General features: G+C 39.0%; 1 protein-coding gene and 1 pseudogene across 15 annotated transcripts in view; both read right to left on the bottom strand.

The window, feature by feature from the left end:
• KCNMA1 (potassium calcium-activated channel subfamily M alpha 1) overlaps positions 1 to 24,133 on the bottom strand; it is an 891,121-nt gene that overhangs the window by 755,669 nt on the left and 111,319 nt on the right. The gene's annotated exons all lie outside the window — the stretch shown is intronic.
• Positions 1 to 24,133, bottom strand: part of LOC127552302 (actin-related protein 2/3 complex subunit 1A-A-like) — a 28,428-nt pseudogene that overhangs the window by 3,741 nt on the left and 554 nt on the right.

The following is a 24,133-nucleotide window of genomic DNA, read 5'->3' as shown; positions in this document are numbered from 1 at the left end:
GTGAATGAGCAAGAAGGTGAGAAAGCATAGAGAATGATCTAAATAGGGCAAATATAATTGAGCAATGAGGAGGTACATCTAGATGACAGAAGGTTTTGAATGCCAGACTACAAAGAAAAAATATTAAAGTTACTCAAGAAATGTTAAGAATTTTAGGCACTAGCCCTGAAGTCAGGAGGACCTGAGTTCAAATGTGATTTCAGACACTTAATACTTCCTAGTTGTGTGACCTTGGGCAAGTCACTTTTAACCTCAATTATCTCAGAAAAAAAAAATTAGACATTTTGACAGTCCATTGGAAGAGATATATGGGGACATTCTAGGGCCTATCAAACAATTCCATATAAATGGCTACCAACACCCCAAATGGAATCACAAAGAGCCAGACATGACTAAAAATGATAAAAGGTTCTGAGAAAAGTAGTTCTCTGATGGAAGCAAAGCATTGAATTAGAACGTCCCTATTCTAGTGCTGGATTTGCCAAGATCTAGTCATATAGACATTAACCAAGGCACTTCATTTCCCAGACTCAGTTTCTTCAATGAAGAAGTTGCAGCACTAGGTGATTTCTGATGTCCTTAGACCTCTAAAATTCTCTGATTCTCATACTATGTCTATTATTCATAAAGCCAGTCAATTAAATAAAGGTCAAGCATGTGACCTTGCAGAGTTTGCAGAAATGGAAAGGATTTAGGATAAATCTTCTAGCAAGGATGAGTGAATTATTAGCACATTATGCTTATATATTGACACTGGCATTCTCCAACCATTGGTTTGTTTATTTAACAGATGATGTAATAATATGGCTTATGTCTATATGGCTTAACACATAACTGAATGTCTACCTAGGGTCAGAGAATCACATCCATATGAAGATTTCCATTAAATCCAGTAGTTTATTTAACTGACAGTCAATGGTTTGATTCAGAGCTCCAAGCACTTTCTTTTCTTTAATCTGCTGTTTGGGGGAATTCGACCTTATAGGAGGAATATGGGATCATGGAAGCTGGTAAAGCTTCTTGCTACAGAGTCAGAATGCAGGTGGAGACTTTACTCTGGTCTCAACAGAAAGGCTGTTATTCTTGGCAAATAAGAGGAGGGGAAATATGACAGTGATTGAAGAGGGGAAAAAACCCCTAATCCAGTCAGTGACTATTAGTTAAATAAAGGAACTAGATGGAGAACAGAAGTATTCATAAAGGCATCTGGACTCAAAAAGGAGGAGGGAGGGAGGCTATGGGCACAACAAAATCCACCTCAGCAAGTCCCAGGGAATTGAATGACAAAGGACCTTTAGAGGTCATTAAGTCTAAGCTTCTCACTTTACCCATTAAGCACCCAAGATACACAAAACTCGAATGACTTTTGCAGTGTTGTAGAGGTCATAAATACAAGAACCAGGATTCAAATCCAGGATCTCAGAAAAGCTTTTTAGCCCCTGCTGCAACCTGCTCCCATTGGGGAGTTCTTCCCAAAAGTCATCAGCAAGTCTTTATTCTCCAGACGTTACCACTATCCCATCTTTCTACATTGTGGTTTCCTCTTCCATGTTGCCCTATCCCTTGGAAGGTAAACTCCCTGTGTGGAGAGGCTATCTTTCTTTTTGCCTGAATTTGTACTTCCAGTGATCAGCACAGTACCCGGCACACGGTAAGTGCTTCAGAAAATTTGTTGACCTAACAACCTTCCCCAGTCTCAGCTTCTTCATCATAAAATGGAGACAAAAATACCGAAACACTTCACAGGGCTGGAAGGCTCAAAAAAAGAGAATATGTGGATTTATCTGAAAAGAAACTTTTTTTTCTTTTTCCCACAATCCTGTGATCTGACTCCTATAGGAAACACTGGACAAGAAATTTCCTCAATTCTTGCAAATCAGCACCTGCTCCACAACTTAGCTTTCAAGAGTTGCCTGGGGCACAGAGAAGGCTTGCCAAATGCTTTAGAGCACTGTGAGGTAATATAGTGGTATACTTGGAGGCAGGAGAACCTAGCAACTAGGAGACCCTGGACGAACCACTTCAATTTTCTAAGCCTCAATCTCCTCATCTGTAAAAGGGGGAGAGGAGTTAATATTATCTGAGAGGGGCAGATGAGATAATGACCGTCTAATGCTTAGCAAACCTTATATCACTATGTAAATTTTAGCTATTATTTCCACTGAGCTTCTCATTTTACTGTTCTCCCTTTGACTGATAAGGATCTGTTTGTTCTTTTCCCGGAGGCTCTTTCTTTCTCTCTACTGTTGACAGTGTGGCTAATAATTGCATGCCTTAAAAAAAAAAAAATTAATCATAATAAAACATAGGGGAAGGAAAGAAAGCCAGTCTTGTGCCATAGCACCTCTCTGGGCTATCTGGGCATCCAGTGGCCAGCCCCACATCCTTGCCAGAAGCCCACAGAAACAACCTCCAACAACAGAACCTTGCTACCTAAAACCAGGCTGCCGTTTTTTCCTCACTGAAGCAGTCTCTGAATGACTCATCCTGCCTGTTATTTCAGAACCATGTTCCCTCCTTCAGTCCTAGCTTCTCAGCTCTTCCTAAGATATATGGGTGTATCTATGAAGGAAGGGGAGATCAACTTGCAACCCCCCAGGGCCAGGATGTCAGGGCCCCTCATCTCCCAGCCATCTCCTGAAGAAGTGACATCTCACTGCCCAGACAGACACAGTTTTCCCCAGGACCTCTCAACAGTCCTCAGAGGCCTCGGGGGAGCAGCAGAGAGTCCTCTAAATGGAGGAAGGTCAGCTTTGGCCTAGTTAAGTCCTAACGTCCTGTGGGGCGGGAGACAATTTTTTCCACCTTCAAATAAGCAGTTCAGGTTTGGAATATGACAGTGATTTTATTGCTGAGGACATTTTGAGAGGCAGTAGAGTATTGTCAAAAGAATACCGGACCTGGAACCAAAGAATCATAGATTTAAAGGGAAGGATTTCAGAGGTCACTAGCTGAACCCCCCTATTTCACAAATGAAGAAATGAAGTTTGCCCAAGGTTGCACAGGGAATAAATGACAAAGGCAGGCTTCAAACCCAGACCTCCTAATTCCAACTCCAGTTGTAACTTAACTGTTTTATTTTGTACTTAAAATTTAATATCTTTGACTACAGCTAGCTTTACATTTCCACTATCCATATGACCCTGGGCCTCAGTTTCTCTACTTGTAAAACAATATGACTTGTTAGTCATATTTCTTCTGCCTCATTTCTCAGGACTTTAGGAGAAGAACAAAAAAGATGATTCCAGGAAGGTGTTTTGTACAACGTTTAGCTATTATTATCCAGAAGGCACCTCATCAATCACAAAGACTAAAAGCATACCTCCATGGGCAACCTAATCTTTTTTTCCAAAAGGGTAGCTGAGGCTGGTGAGATTAAGTCCCTCACTTCTGCATCTTTATCCCAGCTATATCGGCCACCTTCAATGATCTTTTCCTCCTCTCCCTTTACAAATCGCATCCATTCTTCAAGACCTCCATCCTTCAGGCAGTCTTCTCTGACTATCTTAGCCCACACTGAATCTCCATCTCCGCTAATCTTCCATAAGATTGATTGTCTAAGTCACAAACTTTCACATTTAATTACATATTATCTTTCATCATCCTCCTTTAAAAAAATAATTCATTCAACAACCACTGAATGACTTATTTTTAAGTACTGTTTATTTTGTGTGCAAAGCACCAAGCAAGGTAATAAAGCAGATAGAACAGTAAGATGTGACTCCTGAACTCAAGGAGATTACAATCTACTAAGGATGTTGTAATATATGCAACACCCAAGTCTCATTCATGAGCTCTGGAAGGAAGTCCATTTGTTTGTTATCCAATGCCTCCCCTTTGTCTCTTCCTCTACCTTCATTTCCATCAGCATGGCGCCTCAGAGCATATCATCAATCCAATTATTTATTATCACACTAAGACAGATAGAGTAATTTTCCAAAATCACAGTTTCTTACCCAAAATTTTTCAGTAGCTCCTTAATGGTTGTAGGAGAGCAACAGAGAATAAGATCTGTGATTTTTTATTAGGAGGATATCTCTGACAAAGAAATCCTTTCTATGATGCAAGTCAGCATCTATGTAACTTACAGTCCAAGAAAGCTACCTGGAACACTACTTAAGGTTAAGTGATTTGACCCAAAGACTTTGTGTCAGTGTTAGTATGTGTTGGAAGCCGAATGTAAGCACCAGTTTTCTGTCCTCTAAGCCAGTTCTATTTCCATAATACTGCAGGATAAAACACACACTCATTAATTTAACATTTAAGATCCAAATAATATCACTCCAACTCACCTTTTCAACGTGACTCCAACCAATAATCAATCAATAAACATTTATTAAGCAGCTACTATGTACCAGATACTACGCTAAGCACTGGGGATATAAAAAGAGACAAAAGGCAGTTCCTGCCTTCAAGGAGTTCACAATCTAATAATTTTCACTTGGCTCCCATCATCAAAAGCCATTCCTGTCCCATGCCTAAAGCACACTTTTCTCATCTCTGAATCTGCATAGTGCTTTCAACTTTACCAACTGAATCTACATAGTGCTTTCAAGTGTACTAATATCTCATCTGAGCCTCATAACAACCTGGGAGGCACTTTAAAAAAAAAATAAACAATTATGATTTCATTGGTGAGGAAAATTCCCAGAAAGAAAAACCCTCTCTCTGACAGTCTCAGAGAATTGCCCAAGTCACTCATACAAAATGTCTCACGCTACTGGCTAGACTTGGAGCCACTTCTAGGAGGATTCAAATCCCTGGATCTGCTACCATCCAATGCCTGTCATCAGCAGGCACTAGGCGTATTTTAATACCAATTTCACAGATAAAGAAATAGAGGTTCATAGAGTTTAAGCACTCACCCATGATCACACAACTAATAAATTTCAAGGTGGAGGTTTGCTTAATAAATAGAAAACAATCAGCCCGACAACCTGAGATGATTTATTTTCATTCTTGTGGTATCAGTTTCCCTGCATACAAAACAGGAACAATCCTCTCTCCATGTTATAAGGACGAATTGTGGTTTTTGTGGGCCCTATTGAGAGGTGCTTGCTTTCCAGAGGCTGACTGATTAGGTCAGCCCCACCCAAAGCTCTGGGTAGGAAGCCAGAGCCTCCTGCCTCACCACTTCGGTGAATAAAGACAGGAACTCTGGCTCAGTGCCTCCCTCAACCATGCAATCACCTTCAATAAAAGGGTAAATAAACATTGTAGTCTGGCTGTGTGACTTTGCAAAGAGGGGGATGGAAGCCTGGCAGGAGCTGGTAAGAGTCCTATTCATGGGTTCTGGAAGGTCCTGGTTTTTGTCATCAGTACCTGCCCCCATCTCTTCTACCCTCACCACCATCAGCAAGGCTTTATATGTAGCGTGTTGTCATTCCAACTAATTATCATGCCGAGACATAAAGTTCTCCCAAGGATGCCCACATACACTCCAAATGAGACTTCTCTTCAGCCAAAAAAAAAAAAAAAAAAAAACAAGATCAGGCCAGTGAGGAAAGGCAGAATTAAGCAAATTTAATTGATTTTTTAAAAAAGTGACCAAGAGCCACTTCATCACTCTCAGGCAAGGAGAGAGAAAATAGGAGGAGAGTTCAAATCCCATTCTCTTTTCATTCTATCCACCAATCAGCAAGTCTTTACTGATGGCCCAGTAGGGGATGACATTGAAAGGCATAAATCACTACTTTAAAATGCTCATAATATACATGGAGATATAAAAATATCATATATAAAACAATAGTGAGCAATACACGGTGCCATACCATTAAGCTCTACATCATTTAGTTGGTAATTAAGTACAATAGCAACATAAGCTAGAGGGCTCAATGGCCAGTGAATGACATCCTTCTCAAAGAACAATGACTTCACTCATTGATAATTATTTTGATGGACTCTAAAAATGTTCATTACTTCTAACATTATATATGTATATTTGTGTGTGTACACACATACACACATATATATATATACACACATATACATACACATACATACATATATGTATATGTATGGTTTCCCCCCAACTAGATTGTAAGCTCCTTGAAGGCAGGTATTATAGTCACTTTTGTATCTCCAGCACCTAGCATAGTATGTGTCTGTCACATAGTAGGTGCTAAATAAGTGATTGTTGCTCAGTTAATGATAGTGATCAGGGAGTTTCAGGTAATTAGTAAAAGACTAGAGTTTACCTCCTTTCCTAGGCCCAGGTCTTTAAGACATGCCAACTCCTGGGAACTTGCCAGCTGAAGGCAAGTAGTAAGATAGCACTTAGCATGGTAAGAGACCTCTGATGAACATTCAACAAATACTAAATAATGTTGCAATCCTGCCACTAATTAGTTGCAAATCACTCCATGTTCCTTGGTCTACAGATGTTTCCTCATCTGTAAAATAAGGGGCTGGTTTGGACAATCCCCAAGACTACTTTAAGACAGGGAATAATAGTAAGAGCACTGGATTTGGAGATAAACAACATGCATTTAGATTCTAGCTCTGCCAATAGGTGGAGTTTTCTCCAGCTCTAAAAATCTCTTTAATCTTATCATTGTATTACTTGATTTGATATAAGAGGGCTCTCTATTTCATGTCCTTCTAAGCACTTTGATTGCTCTGGAATCCTCAGGGAATCATTCAGTTTTGTGGCACCTCAAAATTTCCCACTTACAAAATTATGCTGTATAATGGGCCAGAACTCTGGGGAAAGGTGTTAACTCAATGGAACTGATAAGACAATGGTTATCTAGTTTAGCATGGTGATTATTAGTTCTCTAATTCAGTATGATTGATTTAATCTTACAACAAATAATAGTTCCCTAGTGATATAATGATTGGTTTATACTCAGTATGCTATAATGATGTAATTGTAATAGAGTATATAAACTGGGGACAAACTCAGCCAGGGAGAGAGAAGACTTGACCAGCCTCTGGTGGCACTCCTGCCTCTTGCATTCCTCCACTGAAACTAAGACCCATCGAAAGCCTTCCAGAAAGCTAGTCCAAACATTACATTTTGGCGCCCCACATTGGGCGCCAAAATGTAATGTCCTGGTTACTTTCTGGAGGGCCTTTGGACGAGCCTTGGTCTTAGCAATGCTGAAACAGTTGACAAATATGTGGAAGGATTCATGTCAAAACACTTCAAAGTCCTGTGTTGGACACTGGTGGTTGAGTGATCTATTTATTCCTGGGGCATTTCCTAGCTGAAAGTACCCAAAAACTACCAAAGCAACCACCTCTTCCAACAAAGCCTTCAAGAGCAAATACACACAGCAAATATATTCCAGAAGCAGCTAGATAGCACAATGGGCAAAAATGCTAGGCTTGAAGTCTAGAAAGGTACTAAATCTAGCTGCAAATAGTTATTAGCTGCATAACTCCGAGCAAGTTACTTTAAAAACCACATCTGCTAACTGTGTGACTCATCTGCCTCATTTCCCTCTTCTATAAAATGGGGATGATATAAGAACTATTTCCCATAGTTGTTGTGAAGATCAAATGAGACAATATTCACAAAGTGAATAGTAGAGTATCTGGCATATAGTAAGCACATGATAAAAACTTGCTTTTTTCCCTTTCATTTATTTATTTGTGTGTGTTGGTTTGTGTGTTTAGGTGCCAAGCAGGGAACGTTTACTCCATGAATCTTTAGAAAACTATAGAATGTATAGGGAGAGAAATTCAATCATTGATTCTGCAATTAAAAGGCATTAAGCTTGGAGGATAAATTCTAACTCTCCTACTCACTAGTTGTGTGATCTTAAAACTTCGGATTCTTCATGTGTGAAATAAGACTAGAAGTCCTTAACCTACTGTCTGAAGAATTTTTTATATTTTATTCTTTATTATATATATATATATATATATATATATATATATATATATATATATACACATATATATATATATAAACGTATTTTATATAAACTATATTAATTTAATTGGTTTCCTTTGTAATCTTTTCTATTTTATGTAATGTATTTAAAAATATGATTCTGAAAAGGGGTACATAAGTTTCTGGCTCTCTGTCTTTCTGTCCCTTCTATGTCTCTATATCTCTGTCTCTGCCTCTATGTCTCTGTCTCTCTCACAAAATTATCTCCAATTATCCTACTCCCATCTTGTTTGCACACAGTTGTTTTCATGTTGCCTCTCTTCCTCATTAGACTGAGAGCTTCTTGAGGGCAGGGATGGAATCTTTGCCTTTATTTGTATCCCTAGCACATAGCACAGTATATGACACAAAATATCACCTCAATAAATGCTTATTGATTTACCTAACAGTGAAAGAGGTCACAAAAGGATTAAGTATCAAATGATCCCTACATCCCTTTCCATCGTCTCTGGATGCTTTGCCCAGAGTAGGTATTATTATCTATCGAATTGAACTGATTTTAACTTTCATGTTAACTTTTATTTTTATCTATCATTACCCTTAATTGAACCCATTTCTCCATTGCTGTCTTTTGCTTAAAAAAAAAATCTGGGTCAACACAATATCTAAGGACATATACTAACCACACCCTTGCTTCCATAATCTTGCATCTCTCTAGTGAAGGTAAGAAACAACAATTCCATCTATCTACCCTCCACATGGAAACTGTTCTGTTGAAGTGAACAGAATGGAATTCTATGTCTATGAATTCATTTAGAGCCATATGAAGAAGATTTCTTTTGAAGACCATGTTTTCTCTTTTTGCCTCTTCTCTTGGGAAAAAAACAATTATAACTCAACTGAAAAGCAAAAGGCTACCATGAATCCATTTTGGGAGAATTTAACAGGTTTGCTCTTCTGAGAGTAATTACACTTTCTCTTTAAAAGCCCTGACTTTCTTTCTGACAATCTCCTGGAGTGTTTCCCTCTCAGATGGGAGACTCTAATCATTAGCTCCATAATTCATCCTGTTTTCCCTTCACCTCTTCAATTACCCAGGCTCATTCACTGGCTATTGCCTCAGGAAGTACCAGCCTTTCTGGATGAGGCAAAAGTCCTCAGATCTGCTGGCCCATGGCCAAACTCAGAGTCCTCTAAAGAGGATGTCCATCAAAGAGGATGGACAAGGAAAAATCTTCAGGGATTTTTCTCATGCTGTCCTGGGCCCAATAATAGTTAAGAATACTGTTAGAGTAATTATTCATCATTAACAATTCCTTTAAAACCAGGGCCTACTAGAAATGTGGCTGCTTCTGTTTGCAGAAATAGTCTATATATCTCAACATTCCAAGTTAATGAAACTAAAAGTAAACTGAGGCAAGAGAATTAAATCATAAGTAATAAGAAAAGCATCAAGAGGACAAAGAGATAAGCTTGAATACAAAGACATACTGAGGAAGTTATTTAGACCACATAAAGAAAGAAAGAGGCCTTTTCCAAGACAGCACACTCCAAATTCTACTGAGCTGGGTTTTGAGGAGTGTCTCTTCTCAAAGGTATATCTGCAACATTCCCCCATTCACAGAAATTTGTGTCACACACACACACACACACACACACACACACACACAAAAAAAAAAAATTAGGATGCCTTCACCTATCCAACTCTTTTCCCATACTCTGTAGTACATGCCCTTTAACTGACTTCCTGTTTGGGGGTTATAGGATCAGAGATTTGGAGTTGGAAGGGAACTAAGAGGCTTTCTAATCCAACCCTCTCATTTTACAGATAAAGAAACTGAGACCCATGAAGGTTAAACTCCTTGTCCGAAGTTATAATAATCATAGAAGGAAGGATTAGAATTCAGGTTTTTGGATTCCCAAATCAGTGTTCTTTCTCCTCTACAATGCTGTAATTCTAGATAAGTGCCCTCATCCTAGGCCAATTTGGAATGAGGGAGACAATATTGTTGCCCCTAGACATGGCTTTGTATTCATTAGCTCCTGATAAAACTCTCCAGACACTAACTTCAAACTCATTATTCCTGCCTATTCCTGCCCAATATCATGCTTCTACTGAATAAACTGCAAGGGCTCTCTATTACCTCCAGGATCAAACATAAATTCTGTTTGCCTTTCAAAGCTCTTCAAGGTCTGGACTCTTCCCACCTTTCCAATCTGCATGTTCTTTACATTCCTCTATGCATTCTGCAATCCAGATATTCCTTAAAACAAAGCACTCCATCTCCTTCCTGACTCCAATTTTCTGGAATTCCCCCTTGCCTGGAATTATCTCTTTCCTCATTTCTGGATTCCTTGGCTTCTTGAGTCCTAATTAAAAATCTTCCCTTATTATAAAAAAAAAAAAGTTTCCAAGCTTTCTTTAATCTCAATCCCTTACTTTTGAGATTGCCCTCAATTTGTCATGTGTATAGCTTTTTTGTACATTAGTTGTTTATATATTGTCTCCTCCATCAGACTACTAGCTCCTTCAGAGCTTTTTGCCTTTATTTGTATTCTTGGTGTTCAACATATAGTAAAGGTGCTTAATAAATATCAATTTAGTGACTATGGGCTATGAACTTCTTGACACAGGGATCAGTCTCTCCTAGGTCCTCATTAAAGACTAGAAAATAAAGACCACACACTCAAGACTGAGAGCAAAATTAAGCTATTTAGTTCAATTTAATTCAATAAATACGTGTTAACATGGATCAGCTGGAAATCAAGATGGCAGAGTAAAAGCTGAAACTCCCCATGCTCTCCCCCAAACTGCTCCAAATTCCTTTAAATAATGACTCTAAACAAATTTTAGAATATCAGAACACACAAAAAAAGATGGAACAGAACAAATTTCCAGCTAAAGACAACTCAAAAGATCAGGAGGAAAGATCTATGGCACCAGAGTGTGAATCTAGCAGGGAGTCCCACGCACAGCCCTAGCCCCAGCTTCAGCCACCAGCAAAGAAGGAAGGGGTGGGGGACCTCTGAATCAACAGCAATACCAGTGACTTCCAGACCTCAACAACAAAAATGACTTGGAAGGTCAGCAGAAAAGTTTGTTAGGAGGGTAAGAAGGCTTTGGGAAAAGAGTAGACATGGGCAGTTTTGGCAAAGGCAGCTCCCAAATGCCTTAGCTCACAGGAGGTCTCATTACTAGCTCTGAGGAAGGACTCTGTTGTTTTAGCACACTAGATCTTAAAGCTACAGAGAGGAAGGGATACTCAAAAAAGAGGGCTTGTGACTAGAAAAATCTCTGAAAATGTACAAAACCCCTGAATCTTGGGACAAGGCACCCTCCATCCTGGAAACAGAGCCCTACAAAGAGTTAAAAGCTGAGTAATAGGTTAGGAAAATGAACAGACAGCAGAAAAAAATTCTGACCATAAAAAGTTACTATGCTGACAAGGAAGATCAAAACATACTCAGAAGAAGATAACAAAGTCAAAGCTCCTATATCCAAAGCTTCTGAGAAAAATAAAAATCCATCTCAGACCATGGAAGAGCGCAAAAAGGATTTTGAACATGAAGCAAGAGAAATAGAGGAAAAATTAAGAAAAGAATTGAGAGAAGTACAAAAGGAAACACAAAAAGCTAATGAGAAGAATGCTTTAAAAAGCAAAATTGGCCAAATAGGAAAAGAGGTACAAAATTTTACTGGGGAAAATAAATCCTTAAAAATGAGAATTGAGCAAATGGAAGCTAATAACTTAATGAGAAAGCAATTTTCAATAAAACCAAGACCAAACGAATGAAAAATAAAATAAATATGTAATAAACACCTATCTGGGACATGTTGTGTGAGGTGTTGGGAGTACCAAATATATATATTCCTGCCTTCACATTCTATTTTGCTTTTGAAAGTCTGAAGGTAACAGAACTTTCTTTAAAACATGTTTATAAAAGCACTTTGTAAACCTTCAAACACTACATAAATAAATTCAAGATATTATGATTCTGAACTTTTGTCTTTTTTCAGGAAGCAACAAAGAGAGTCGGGGATTCTGGAGAAAGGCTAATTGAATCACATTGCTAGTGAATAAACTGATCAAGCAATTTCTCCTTTCTGGCCCCTAAACCCAAGTCTACCCTTCCTTTAAAGCCCAATTAAGGGAAATTACTTGCCCATGATCCTATATAAGTAGAAAAATAGAGCTTTAAACCCTGAGGGTTCTGAATTCAAATTCAATGCTATTCCCACTATATCTAGTTGCCTTCTTTCCAAAGAACAGATTAATTAATTGAAATTATGATAATAGAGATTTGAATTTGCCAACTCCATTCTCCAAGTACTCATTCCACTCTAAGCCTCTGTCTACTTCATCATGAATGTCTGGTTTTCATAATTTCCAAATTTATACACCTGTAAGTATACCGAGTTCCATAAGAGTCAGCAGAACTTTGAGTATGGAACAGTCTGAGCTCAGCTAAAGTCACAGAGAAGGTGAACACTACCATAACAAGTTGCTTCAACTAACTGCTCACAAAACCATTTCCCATGTGTGAAGAGGTTATTACCTGCCACTGGTACCTCGAATACCTACCTCTACCAGTGAAATCACAGTTCTGTTTTGTTTAAGCCTGCAGATATATAAACAAACACTTTCTGACATACATACAGAGTCACCAATTTTGTATTACTCAGAATTGCTGAATTATGCCTACTGAGCATGGTGCAGAGATAGCATACTTATTAGAAATCTCCATCCTTTTCCATAGGATGAATTCTTTCAAGTTAACTTCATGGTCTAGAATGCTATTTATCATTTGCATTTCATGAGAGGTTGCTCAATTGTATGTCTTTGATCTACTCATAAATCTAAAACGTAAGAAATATAAAATAAAATAAAAAGGTATTGCCAAAAGCAAAAGCCTCAGTTTAACAGAATGTCCCCTTTTCTGCACCTGATAGTATATGTAAAAGGGAAATTCTCACACAAATATAGAAAAGTGGATTATCTCAGGAGTAAAGGGACTTGGATAATCATCTAATCCAATCAGAGGACTAGATAATGCAGTTGAGTCTAGAGTCAGGAATGCTCTTACTAACTGTGTGACCCTGGGCAAGTCACTTAACCTTGTTTACCTCCATTTCTTCATTTGTAAAATGATCTGGAAAAGGAAATGGCAAATCACTGAAGTATCTTTGCCAAGAAATCCCCACATAGGGACATGATGACTCGGACATCACTGAAAAATAACTAAATAACAACAATAATCCAATGAGAATTAAAATAAGAATGCTCTCAACAAGATTTGAGGCAAGAGATCATCCAGACTTTTTTTGAACATATTGTAAGAAAAAGAAAATCCAATTAACAGCAAGAGAAAGCCCTTTCTACTCTTTTATTATTCCGATTGTCAATCTGCCTCTCTAAAGATTCCTTGAAACACTCTTGGCTCTGTGTTCTGGGGCCAATTAGACTGTGTCTCTTTCTTATATATATAACAGGCCACCATATATTTGATGCTAGTTCTTCCACATCCCCAGTCTTTTAAATCTTTTCTTGTTCCAATTAAACATCTCTAGGTCTTTCCATGAGCCTTCAAATGGCATGGTCTCCAATCTTTCACACTATCCTAGACATATCCTTCTCTGGACATGCTTTGATGCTTATCAAAATTTTCCCTAAATTATGGTGCCAGAATTGACCAACACACTCTAGATATGATCTGACTATAGCTCAGGACTATTACCCCCTTATTCCAGAGAGCCAAAAGATTGAATTCTTGTTTGTTAGTTTTGGTTATCCTCTCTCTCTCTCTCTCTCTCTCTCTCTCTCTCTCTCTCTCTCTCTCTCTCTCTTTTTCTCTATCTCTGTCCCTCTCACTCTTTCTGTCTATTTCTGTCCCTCTCTCACTCTCACTTTCTGTCTCACTCTCACACACACACATACTTCACATACATACATATATATAATATACATATCACATATATGTATGTATGTGAAGTATGTATATATATATATATATATATATATATATATATATATAAAATGAACACCTAGTCCACTAAAACTGCCAGATTTTTTTTTTCTCAGCCATTTCTGTCTACATCTTCATCTTCCATCCTACTACTGATTTTTTTTTCCCCAAGGGAAAAAGGAAACAAACATTTATTCAGAGCCTACCAAAGTGCTAGCCACTATGCTAAGTATTTTTCAAATATCTTCTCATTTGATCATCTCCACAACCCTGAAGGATAAGTGCTATTATTACACTGATTTTACACATGAGGCAAACAGAGGTTAACTAACTTTGTCAATCCCCCAGCTAGACAGTGTCTGAAATTTGAACTCAAGACATTTTGACTTTGGCCCAGTCTTCTATCCACTCTGTCACCCAACTGCCTCCAAAAACAAATCTCCAAATGCAGGCTTTGGCATTTGTCTCTATTAAATTTCATCTTGCTGAATCTGGCCCATTGTTTTTGGTTGACAAGCTGCCCCAGCCCAGGAGGGTGACCCTGGTGTACAAGGGTCAGCAGATCTGTCAAGAAGACCCCAAATTATTGACAGGTGCTAATTTCTAAGGAAAAGGTGGGGATGCACAATAATCACTTCACTCATTAAGGGATCAACAAGTAATTATTGAGGGCCTGCTCTGAGGTAGGGACTATTCTGAGCAGAGTACTAAGGGGAAAAAAGGGTAGGTATTATTCTGGAAATCCCAAGACAGCAGCTCCAAAATGGGAGCAAACATGGAGAGATGCCCAACGCTAATAATCCAAGAAACCCACTGCCTTAAGTGGGAGGGCTTTGGAGGCTGGGAGAGTGCAGATCCCCCGAGAAGGCATTTCCCCCAGGCTCGTCTGCTCCTTGCTGTCATGCGAGCCGCATAAATTAAAGAAATCTGCAGTCATTAAAGCACAAGGCAGCCAGAACCCCCCTCCCTCCTCTGTGATGCCGCCTGTGATTGGGGAGCCCGGTTGTTAGGCAGCCAAGCTGACTCACATTTATTGCATTAGCCCTCTCTCCCAGCACAGCCTCCCCTCCCGGCACCCAGGCCAGCATGCACTCCTGCGGGCAGCAGAATGAATGTTTCATGGAAGGTCTGTGATTCACAGATGGTCTATTAGACCCCTTGCCAATGGGGAGCTATCCGTTCCTATCTTTAGAAATGCTGCAGGCTGAAAAATCAATTTACCAGCCTAGCACCCCAGCCTGGAGCCTCCCTAGGAAAGCAAATGGCGACATTTCACTCTGGCTCCCACTTTGGGGGAGAAGAAGGAATGAACACCTTTTCCCCTGCCTACATATCTGCAAGGGGCTTCTCCTCCTGGAGATTTTCATGGCTCCCTGTGCCAAAGGAACATGAATAATCCTCCCACAGTAATGGCTCTCAAGAGAATGCGAGAAAAAACTGAACCCTGGAATATTTTTGACAAACCTCAGTGGACAGAAATTGAAACTGGAGTCAGGAAGAACCAAGTTCAAGCCCAGTCTCAGATACTTACTAGCTTGTAATCCTGGCAATCATTTAGTCTGTTTTCTCATCTGAAAAATAGAGAAAATGCTAGTATCTACCTCTCAGGGATATAGGGACAAAATAAACAATATTTGTCGACCTTTAAGTGCTATCTAAGTGTTTGCTAGCCCTGATGATGATGTTTATTATCATTACACATCTGGATGTTTCATTTACTTTCCACTGGAACACCGGCTGCACAAATGCCTACCTTTCCTTAGTTTCAGTCAGTGGGCAGGGATAGTCAACTACCAACCCTACAAGGTGGACATTCGGCCTTATTCATGATGTGAGGATGAAGATCATTTGGCAGTTTCCCCATTTGGCATCTAAGAGATTATTAGGCTCAAGAGGAAAATTTCCCTTTCTATATGACTTGTTCCTCACCCATTCCTACCATCTCCCCAATTGCTGTTTGGAAACCCTCTTTGTCTCTCCTGCATGGCAGCTTCCAACTCGGGATGCTGGATCAGCAATGATAGCTGATGTTTTGATCTTCATGGTATATAGGAAGGGAAAAGCAAAAGGGAAGAAGAGAAAAAAGGGAGATCTGACTTACTCCTGCAGAATACATGCACATAAAGTTACCACCTATTTAGACTCATTGCCCTTTGAATTTTCCATGTCAACTTACTTTTTAAAATTTTATATAATATTTATTTATTTATATTATTATTTTCAAATATACATATATATGCACATATTACTATGAAAGGCAGCAGCAATAAACAAACATTTTAATATACAGAAAAGAACAAGAAAGAAGGATGTTTTTCAAACCATGAATTTATGTTCCCTGATTTCTATTCAAGTATATTAAATTAAATTATTTTCATGGACCTCCTCACTCTGGTTTGGATGCTATTCTCAGAGAGGGGTGGGTTGAATTTCAGCTCCACCTCTGACCAGCTATGTGACTTTAGAAGAGGCATATAATGGCTCCATACTTGACAACCTCTAAAGTTTCTTTCAGCTATAAATCGAATGATCTTTTGATTTGATGGAGAGATGACAGCAACCACCGAGTCACAAAGAAGCAATAATTGAAGTTCTACTTTTCAAGATAAGAGAAGAATGGAGACAGATGAGATACAGAGGACAAAGGATACTAGAAATGTTCAAACTCATGGGTGATGAAAACTTCCCTTTCATCCCTCCAAAATCATTCAGCCTTATCTCTGAATAATCAGGGAATATGCTGTGGACTTTTCACTCACAAAAAGAAGCAAGATACAATTTTTTTGTTTAAATTTTATTAAATGGGGGAGAGAGAGAGAGAAAGAGAAAGAGAGAGAGAGAGAAGGAGAAAGAGTTGGGATTTTGATAAACACAAACAAATATTTGGTCCCTTAATTCTTTTTTAAACAGAGATTTCCTCTGGCAGCTTTTGAAGCACACATTCACACACACACACCCCTCCTCCCACCCCACCCCACCCCACCCCAAAAAAAAGCGTAGAAGGTGATAACAGATTGATAAGTTGAGGGAATTGGATTTCAGTAACATTCAAGGTGGGGAAACTGCAGCTGACACAGATGGATAGGGAGGGACAAAACAGGTTCAAAGGCTTTGAGACAGAGATTCCAATCTATTCACACCAACAAGGTTCTGGGTCCTTTCCCTTTGGTCTCATCCAAAAAACTCACGATGAGTAAATCAGGAAAGACTTGTGAAATGTAGGGTACTAAAGTCAATGTAACTATATAATTATTAGGTTATTTCATCAGTCTGGAACTCAATTAGTTTGACAGTAAAATGGAGCTCTCAAACTAAATGCTTGATTTCCAGAAACAATCAATGTCTCAATAAGCATTTATCAATGGAGGCACTATCAAAAATACTGAGGGAGATACTGTCAAAACCCTGATGGATCTGTAGTCCTTTCCATGTAAGTATCCCTCCAATATCACAAACCACAATCCCTCTGTGTCTACCTACCTCGGGAAACACTCATCCATTGCCCCCCAAAAAGTTTGCCGTGATCATGGACCTTACATGCTGAGAGGATTATGAAGAAGCATAAAAGAATTTATAATCTAGTTAGGATTAACACAGAAGAAAAGATGAGAAGCCCAGAGCATGAGGATTAAGGGAGTGCAGAGATCACTGTGGGACGGACCCATCGGGGAAGGTTTCCCAGAGCATATGAAACTTGAGATGAATTTTAAAGGCCAACTGACAACCACAGTAATTCACATTTTTGGAACAACTCAGGCTTCTCAAAGTGTTTTCTTCTCTGTAACCATGTGGATCCAAGAGTTATTAACCCTGTTTTACAAATAGGGAAATTGACTCTCAAGGAAGTTGTAGTTAGCACAGTTAGCAAGAGTGGGAACTAGGATTTAAACACAGGTTTCCTGACTCCAGGTGTGGTGCTCTTTCATTAAACCACACAGAGTAGAAAGGACAGAGGAGGCTAAAAGAAAGGTATACAGTTGGGAATGTGGTCAGGACCTAAATGGTATGTCTGTGTTTGTAGAAGATAAATCAGAAAAATTCCAAATAATTTTAATATACACACAACAGTCACTCCACTTAAGTACACTGGTAAACCAATCCTAGAATTCTCCCTTTTTCAAGAAGGAAAAGTATAACGCCTACTACAATAGGTACCCTTCATCTTCCTCCCAATGTCGCTGCTAAGCCTGGCTTCTGCTCATTGCTCCTCACCTACAACAAATTCAACCAATGGTAAAATTTTGAATTTAATGACATGCAGTTGTTTCCCTTTCTGTCCCTTCCCCTCCACAATCTTTCTGAGAAAACCTGACAGAATTCATTGTTGTGACATTGTCCTGCTCCCTGTGAAAAGTTTTTGGATAGTGAATTCACATTAAGATGTTAGTGTGATGAGTTTCAGAGTCTGTTATTAACATTTTTAAAGTTTAATTGCAAAGGAATTAATCTGTAATTGTTGAATTAAAGACAATCTATACATTACATATCATGTGTTTTCTTCCTCATTAAAGTATCTTTCTCTCATACACACGCACACACAGAAAAGCACCCCCAGTGCCTAGCACAGTGCCTGGAAAATATTAAATACCAAATCAATGCTTGCTGACTGAGCAGATGAACATGTTAACTTTTGAACCAGGGCCCTTCTGATCTATATACGGGACTGCCTATCCCTCCTTCACACAGAAACCATTCTGAAAATGAAATTCATCTACAACTGTTGTTTCACCTTCTCGTACTTTAAATATGGGATGGGGAATGACAACAGCAGAAAGATTATTGGGGAAGTCCCTCCAGACACACACAAAGAAGACTGGCCGGAGAGTACTTCAGTACCCTCTCTTTCTAACATTTTCTATGTCTCTTGGACTATGACTTCTGAGCCCCACATATAGCCAACATACATAGAGCCAACATGGAAAGACAGGATCCACATGCTCCAAGCAACATCTGTCCCCAGAATGGAGGAATATCAGCAAGGGGAGGGGCAGGGGATGGAGGCAGGGACATTGCCTGGGCTGAATTCAAACAGAGGCTGCTTGTTTGGCCTGGGGGGGCCTTCCTTTAGCTGGATTTGGCTAATGGCAGAAAATTTTGCTACTGATTACTAATTGCCACTTCTGGCTCCCAATTCCCAAGTAGGACGTAGTTTCCACTCTGTGACACTAAAAGGAATGACTCTGCACGTAAAAGGGAGAACACAGGGATGGTGAGTATATTTCACTCCACCACTGCTGTCTCATTATATATATATATATATATATATAATACATGTGCATATATATGGTTCCATTCACTAAGTAGGTTATATATAAGTATATATTGTTCATTTTTTAAAAAGTTTAGTTAGGTCATTATATAGAGAGAGGGGGAGAAGAAAAAGAAGAAAGAGGAGAGGAAGGAAGGAAGGAAGGAAGGAAGGAAGGAAGGAAGGAAGGAAGGAAGGAGGAAGGAAGGAAGGAAGGAAGGAAGAAGAAGGAAGGAAGAAGGAAGGAAGGAAGAAGGAAGAAAGGAAGAAGGAAGGAAGGAAGGAAGGAAGGAAGGAAGGAAGGAAGGAAGGAAGGAAGGAAGGAAGAAAAAAGGAGGAGGAGAAAGAGGAGGAGGAGGAAAGAAAGGAGGAGGAAGAAAAGGAGGAGGATAGAAAGATGTATCTAGGTGATATATTCCTATGTGTGTCTACATATATCTACATGTGTGTGCCCCTGAAATTCAGCCCAGTGTTCTTCCCTCCATGTCAAATTAAATATAAGCCACTCAAAATTCTCTATAAGAAACCAAGAGAACATGGGTAGTAACATCCACAGAAACCTGATTTCCAAGGGAAGGATTGTGGGAAAAAACATAAGCCAAGGGTGGGAAGCTTGGGTTGGGGTGTGGCCTTGGGCACCTCCTTTAATTTCTTGAAACCTCAATTTCTTAATCTGTAATGGAGGCAGAGGAGCAGAAAAGAATTCCTTTTCTGCCTACCTATCTCATAGGGTTGTTGTGAAAATTAAATTAGATCCTGTATGTAAAATATTTTGTTAACATAAAGCACTATTTAAATAAGTAATTACTGTTTTTCATCTGCCACTTTAATTTCTCTCTCTGAGATTTTTCTGTCTTACCCATTAGTTTCAGTTCCCTTCTTTTTAGTCTTCCTTCCCACAGGAAGCTCAAAAAAACTGATTAATTCACTCAAAAAATATCTAATTTCTGTTATGTGTAAGGTACAACAACTCTGTGAGTGAATAACAATAATAATGTAAAAATGCTAACACTATTGTTGGTTATTTTCATTCATGAATCTAAGTGCCTGCTTTCCTTCCTCACTAGCTTAAAGTAACAACAAAATTCAGTGATTTCTCTTACCCCCAAAACAGTGTGAAAATTAAACACATGGAGGCCTACTTTGGCTGTAGGGCTTCAGTAAAGTTCCCAACATCATTCCTTCAAACTGTCCGCTGTAGAACTGTGCCCAAGCACCAGATGTAATCTGAGCCCCCTCCAGCAAAGTCGGAGAAGGCAATGGTCCTTCTCCAGCCGGCAAATGCCAAACTGACCTTATGGTAACTACCAAGGCTGATCCATTAGCTGAAGCCTTTCCCAGGAAAACCTTGCTTTGCCCAGGGTGAACATATATAATTAGATGCTAGATTCACCAAAAAAGAAGTTGATAAATGATCTGGTGTAAGGTGACAAGGTGGGAGCATGGGCTACTTAAGTAAATTTCCATTTATCAAGGGTCACTGGTTTCAGCTACCTTTGAAGAATTATCCTCTGGTTTATAGACTCTTGCTGAGCTTAGCCTCTGAGCAAGATACCCAAACCTGCCAATGAATTTACACACTCATTTAAGTCACTTATGTAAACACATATTAAAAAAAAAAGGTCTCTGGGACTATTAAGCCTCCTATAGGACTCAGAGTTTGAAGCTCATGATGACTGCTGCTTTCTGATTGCCAACCCCAAAGTACAGCCATATGTCTCACTGTCCTGAGCCGGACCTCAGGATTTTAAATTAAACAAGACCCCAGAGATGTTGAGTCTTTCACTCTATAGAGAGCAACAACCTTTAGGTACAGGGTTCTTAAGACACCTAAACTGTATTTCTGTGAGTTAATTGAGGTCCCCTCCATGACCTACATGTAAATTAAACATTTAGTAGACTATTCACAATAAACTTTTATCCTTTGGCTTACTTTTCATCACCACCCCAGTACAGGTCAGTGGAGGCTGCCTTACCCCTTGAAATACTGGTGCAAACTAAGGGCATGCCAGTGAGTTTTAATATTAACCAAAGACCAACATAATTAGGAAGCTAAATGTGCTACAAAAAAAAAAAGTCATACCAAAGACAAACATAAATTCTTTTCTGAATTAAAGGCAGGTTGTAGAAAGAATACTAGATTTGCCATCAGAGATTTAGGCTTCAGATTATGGCTTTATCATTTATCACATGTGAATCACTTAAGTCTATAGAATTCATATTCCTCCCCTATAAAATAAGGAATTTGGATTAGATCAGGAGTTCTTAGACTTTCCTAATTTCATAATTTTACTGATGGTATCTTCCAAGGTCCAGCTTAAATGAAGCCTTCCCCAAGTGCTCTGGCTCATAGAGAATTCTTCTTACTGTGAATTCATAGCCTTTACTGCCTGAAAGCCTCATTTGGTACTCATTGGACAGCTCTTTTATGATCAGCAGGCATTTCTTCCAATCTTTTTAATCGATTTAAGCTCTATGAGGGAAGGGACCCTTTATCACAGGGCTCTGTATCCTCCGTATCCATATCCAAATTCTTTTCACACCCAACACCTAAGCAACCTTGCCAGTAAGCGAAGGGGATTGATTTCTACCATCCACTCTCTGCTTCCAATGGCTCAGCAATGGGAGGATGATAGAAATAGAATGAGGGAAAATTTAAAAACAGCAATCATAACTCTAAACCACAGAACTACTCCTCACTCCAGATCATCTTCCTGTTGCTATGCACCTCACACACTATTACTATGAGAAAGTTAATCATGGAAAATGCTGAGGTCTGTTCTCTCATCTCTGCATTTCAATTACTCACACAACAATTTCATCTTTCATATAATGTTACTGGACACCATTATTGGTTCTTTCCAATTACTTGTCCCAATCCTATATGACCTTTCCATTCCCTTCAAATCAAACTCCACATAGTCCTTACACAGCTGTAAGATGGGGGATTCTCTCGTCTGGAATCTGACCAAGGGAGCACTTTGACATTTTCCATACAGCCGGCCAGAGAAATGCTCAGGGGAATGATCTGGCTGTACTAGGACACGTGCTGTATCACCCTTGCTTTCAGTCATTTGGGACATACTTTGGGGAAAGGAGAAGGGGGGGGAAACCACTCACCTTTGCTGTTAAAATGTCAGAGGGTCAGCTCTACCTTGGCATGAGTGTTTGAACAAGATACATTTGGACATTTTTGACTTGCCAAATGACAACTACTATTTTCCACCAGCATTTTCTATGGAATCATTCATATTTTGAGGTCAAAATCTAAAGTCCAACCTGTCAGCTATTATTTTAGTAATTAGGTCAGAGAAGCCCAAATTCTTTCTCATAAAGTAATGCTTGCTTGTAGATAGTTTAAGAACTTACCATCGTCTTTCTCATTCATTATCATTCTCCCATCACTGCTGTTAGAAGCAGAATGGGACCACCCAGGACTTGGGCCACTTTGTGTTCTTTTCTGTTTCTTAGGTGGCTATGATCAGAAAAAAAAGTTCAGTAACTGGTAGCCATATATATGTGTGTGTGTGTGTGTGTGTGTGTGTGTGTGTGTGTGTATGATGAACAGATGATTGAAAGTTGGAGGAGGGGATATGAAGGGCTTCAGAAAACTGCCATAATCTGTCTCTACTAAAAGATTCTCAGAGTTGGAAGACTGATCTGTAAAATGAAAATAACTACTAACTCATAATGTTGTTGTGAGAATCAAATGAGATAATGTATGTTAAAAAGCTTTGCAAATCTTATACTAAGGATTTTTAAGATCCTGCAGACTAAAAAAGACAAAGAGGAATTCCTTTTGCAATGGTTCATCTAGCCTATGCTTGATGAAGAGCCTCCAAAAGCAGCCCTCTTATTTCTGAATGGCAATAATCAGTAGGGAGTTTTCCTTAATGTCAATTGGAAATCCATCTCACCTAACATCCTCTCATCGTTAGTTGTTCTGTCGCCTTGGAACCTAGCACAATCAATATAATCCTTCTTCCACAAATCTTCCTTTCAAATGCTTAGAATGAACAATTTTGTCCCCCTTTCTTCTTCCTGGTGAACATCCTTTGTTCCTTCCACTGATCATGATATAACTATTTCCAGTCTCCTTATTAGCATGGTGGTCTTTATCTAGAACTGTGCCAGTTTATCAGTGTTCTTTCTTCCTAACATGGAGGACCCAGAATTAAATAAATTCTCAGTGAACAATGGTTCATTACAAGACCATCACCTCCTTCATTCTGAACATTCTTTCATTTCAAGACCATCACCTCCTTCATTCTGAATTGTCATTTAGTTGTTAAGAGTCATGACTGACTCTTCATGACCTAGTTTGGAGTCTTCTTGGCAGAGATACTAGAGTGATTTGCCATTTCCTTCTCCAGCTCATTTTACAGATGAGGAAACTGAGGTAAACAGGATTAAGTGACTTGCCCAGGGTCATACACTTAGGAAGTATCTGAGCCACATTTAAATTTGGGAATATGAGTTTTTTCTGATTCCAAACCCAGTGCTCTAACTACATCCAATATATAATGGATCTACAAGGCCCTCAATATGTATATTATCTATATCAGAGCAGAGTATATCTCATCCATGTCTTTTCATAATCTCTTATTCTGAGGCTAAATGCAATTAGATTATAATATACAAATAGGCCCACTGCCTCATTGTTAATATTGCATGTTAATTGCTAACACTCGTGTGGTACTTAAAGGTTTTCAGATTGCTTTACAGATCTCATGTCATTTGATCTTCACAATAACCCTGTGAGGTAGGTGTTATTCTCATTCCCATTTCACAGAGGCAAAGAGTGGTTAAATGAATTGCCTAAAATCACATAGCTAGTAAATGTTTTAAGCAAAATTTAAACTTAGGCTTTACTAATTTCAAGTCCAACTCTCCATTGGGCCACTTAGCTTCCTCAATGGAATTTCCATTCAACAAATGTGGTGGACAACAACAATCAAATCAGGAATGTGAGTCCCCCTAGGAATATTACTGCTGATTAGTGGGTCAGGCTCCATCCAAGTCAATGAATTGATTAAATCCTTATCTATACATGCAGCTTTAACCAACTTTCAACCTGTATC

The sequence above is a fragment of the Antechinus flavipes genome, chromosome 2, assembly GCF_016432865.1.
Source record: "Antechinus flavipes isolate AdamAnt ecotype Samford, QLD, Australia chromosome 2, AdamAnt_v2, whole genome shotgun sequence".
NCBI classification, from domain to species: domain Eukaryota; kingdom Metazoa; phylum Chordata; class Mammalia; order Dasyuromorphia; family Dasyuridae; genus Antechinus; species Antechinus flavipes.
The sequence above is the reverse complement of the archived record's forward strand: the minus strand, read 5'-3'. Positions and strand labels throughout refer to the sequence as shown.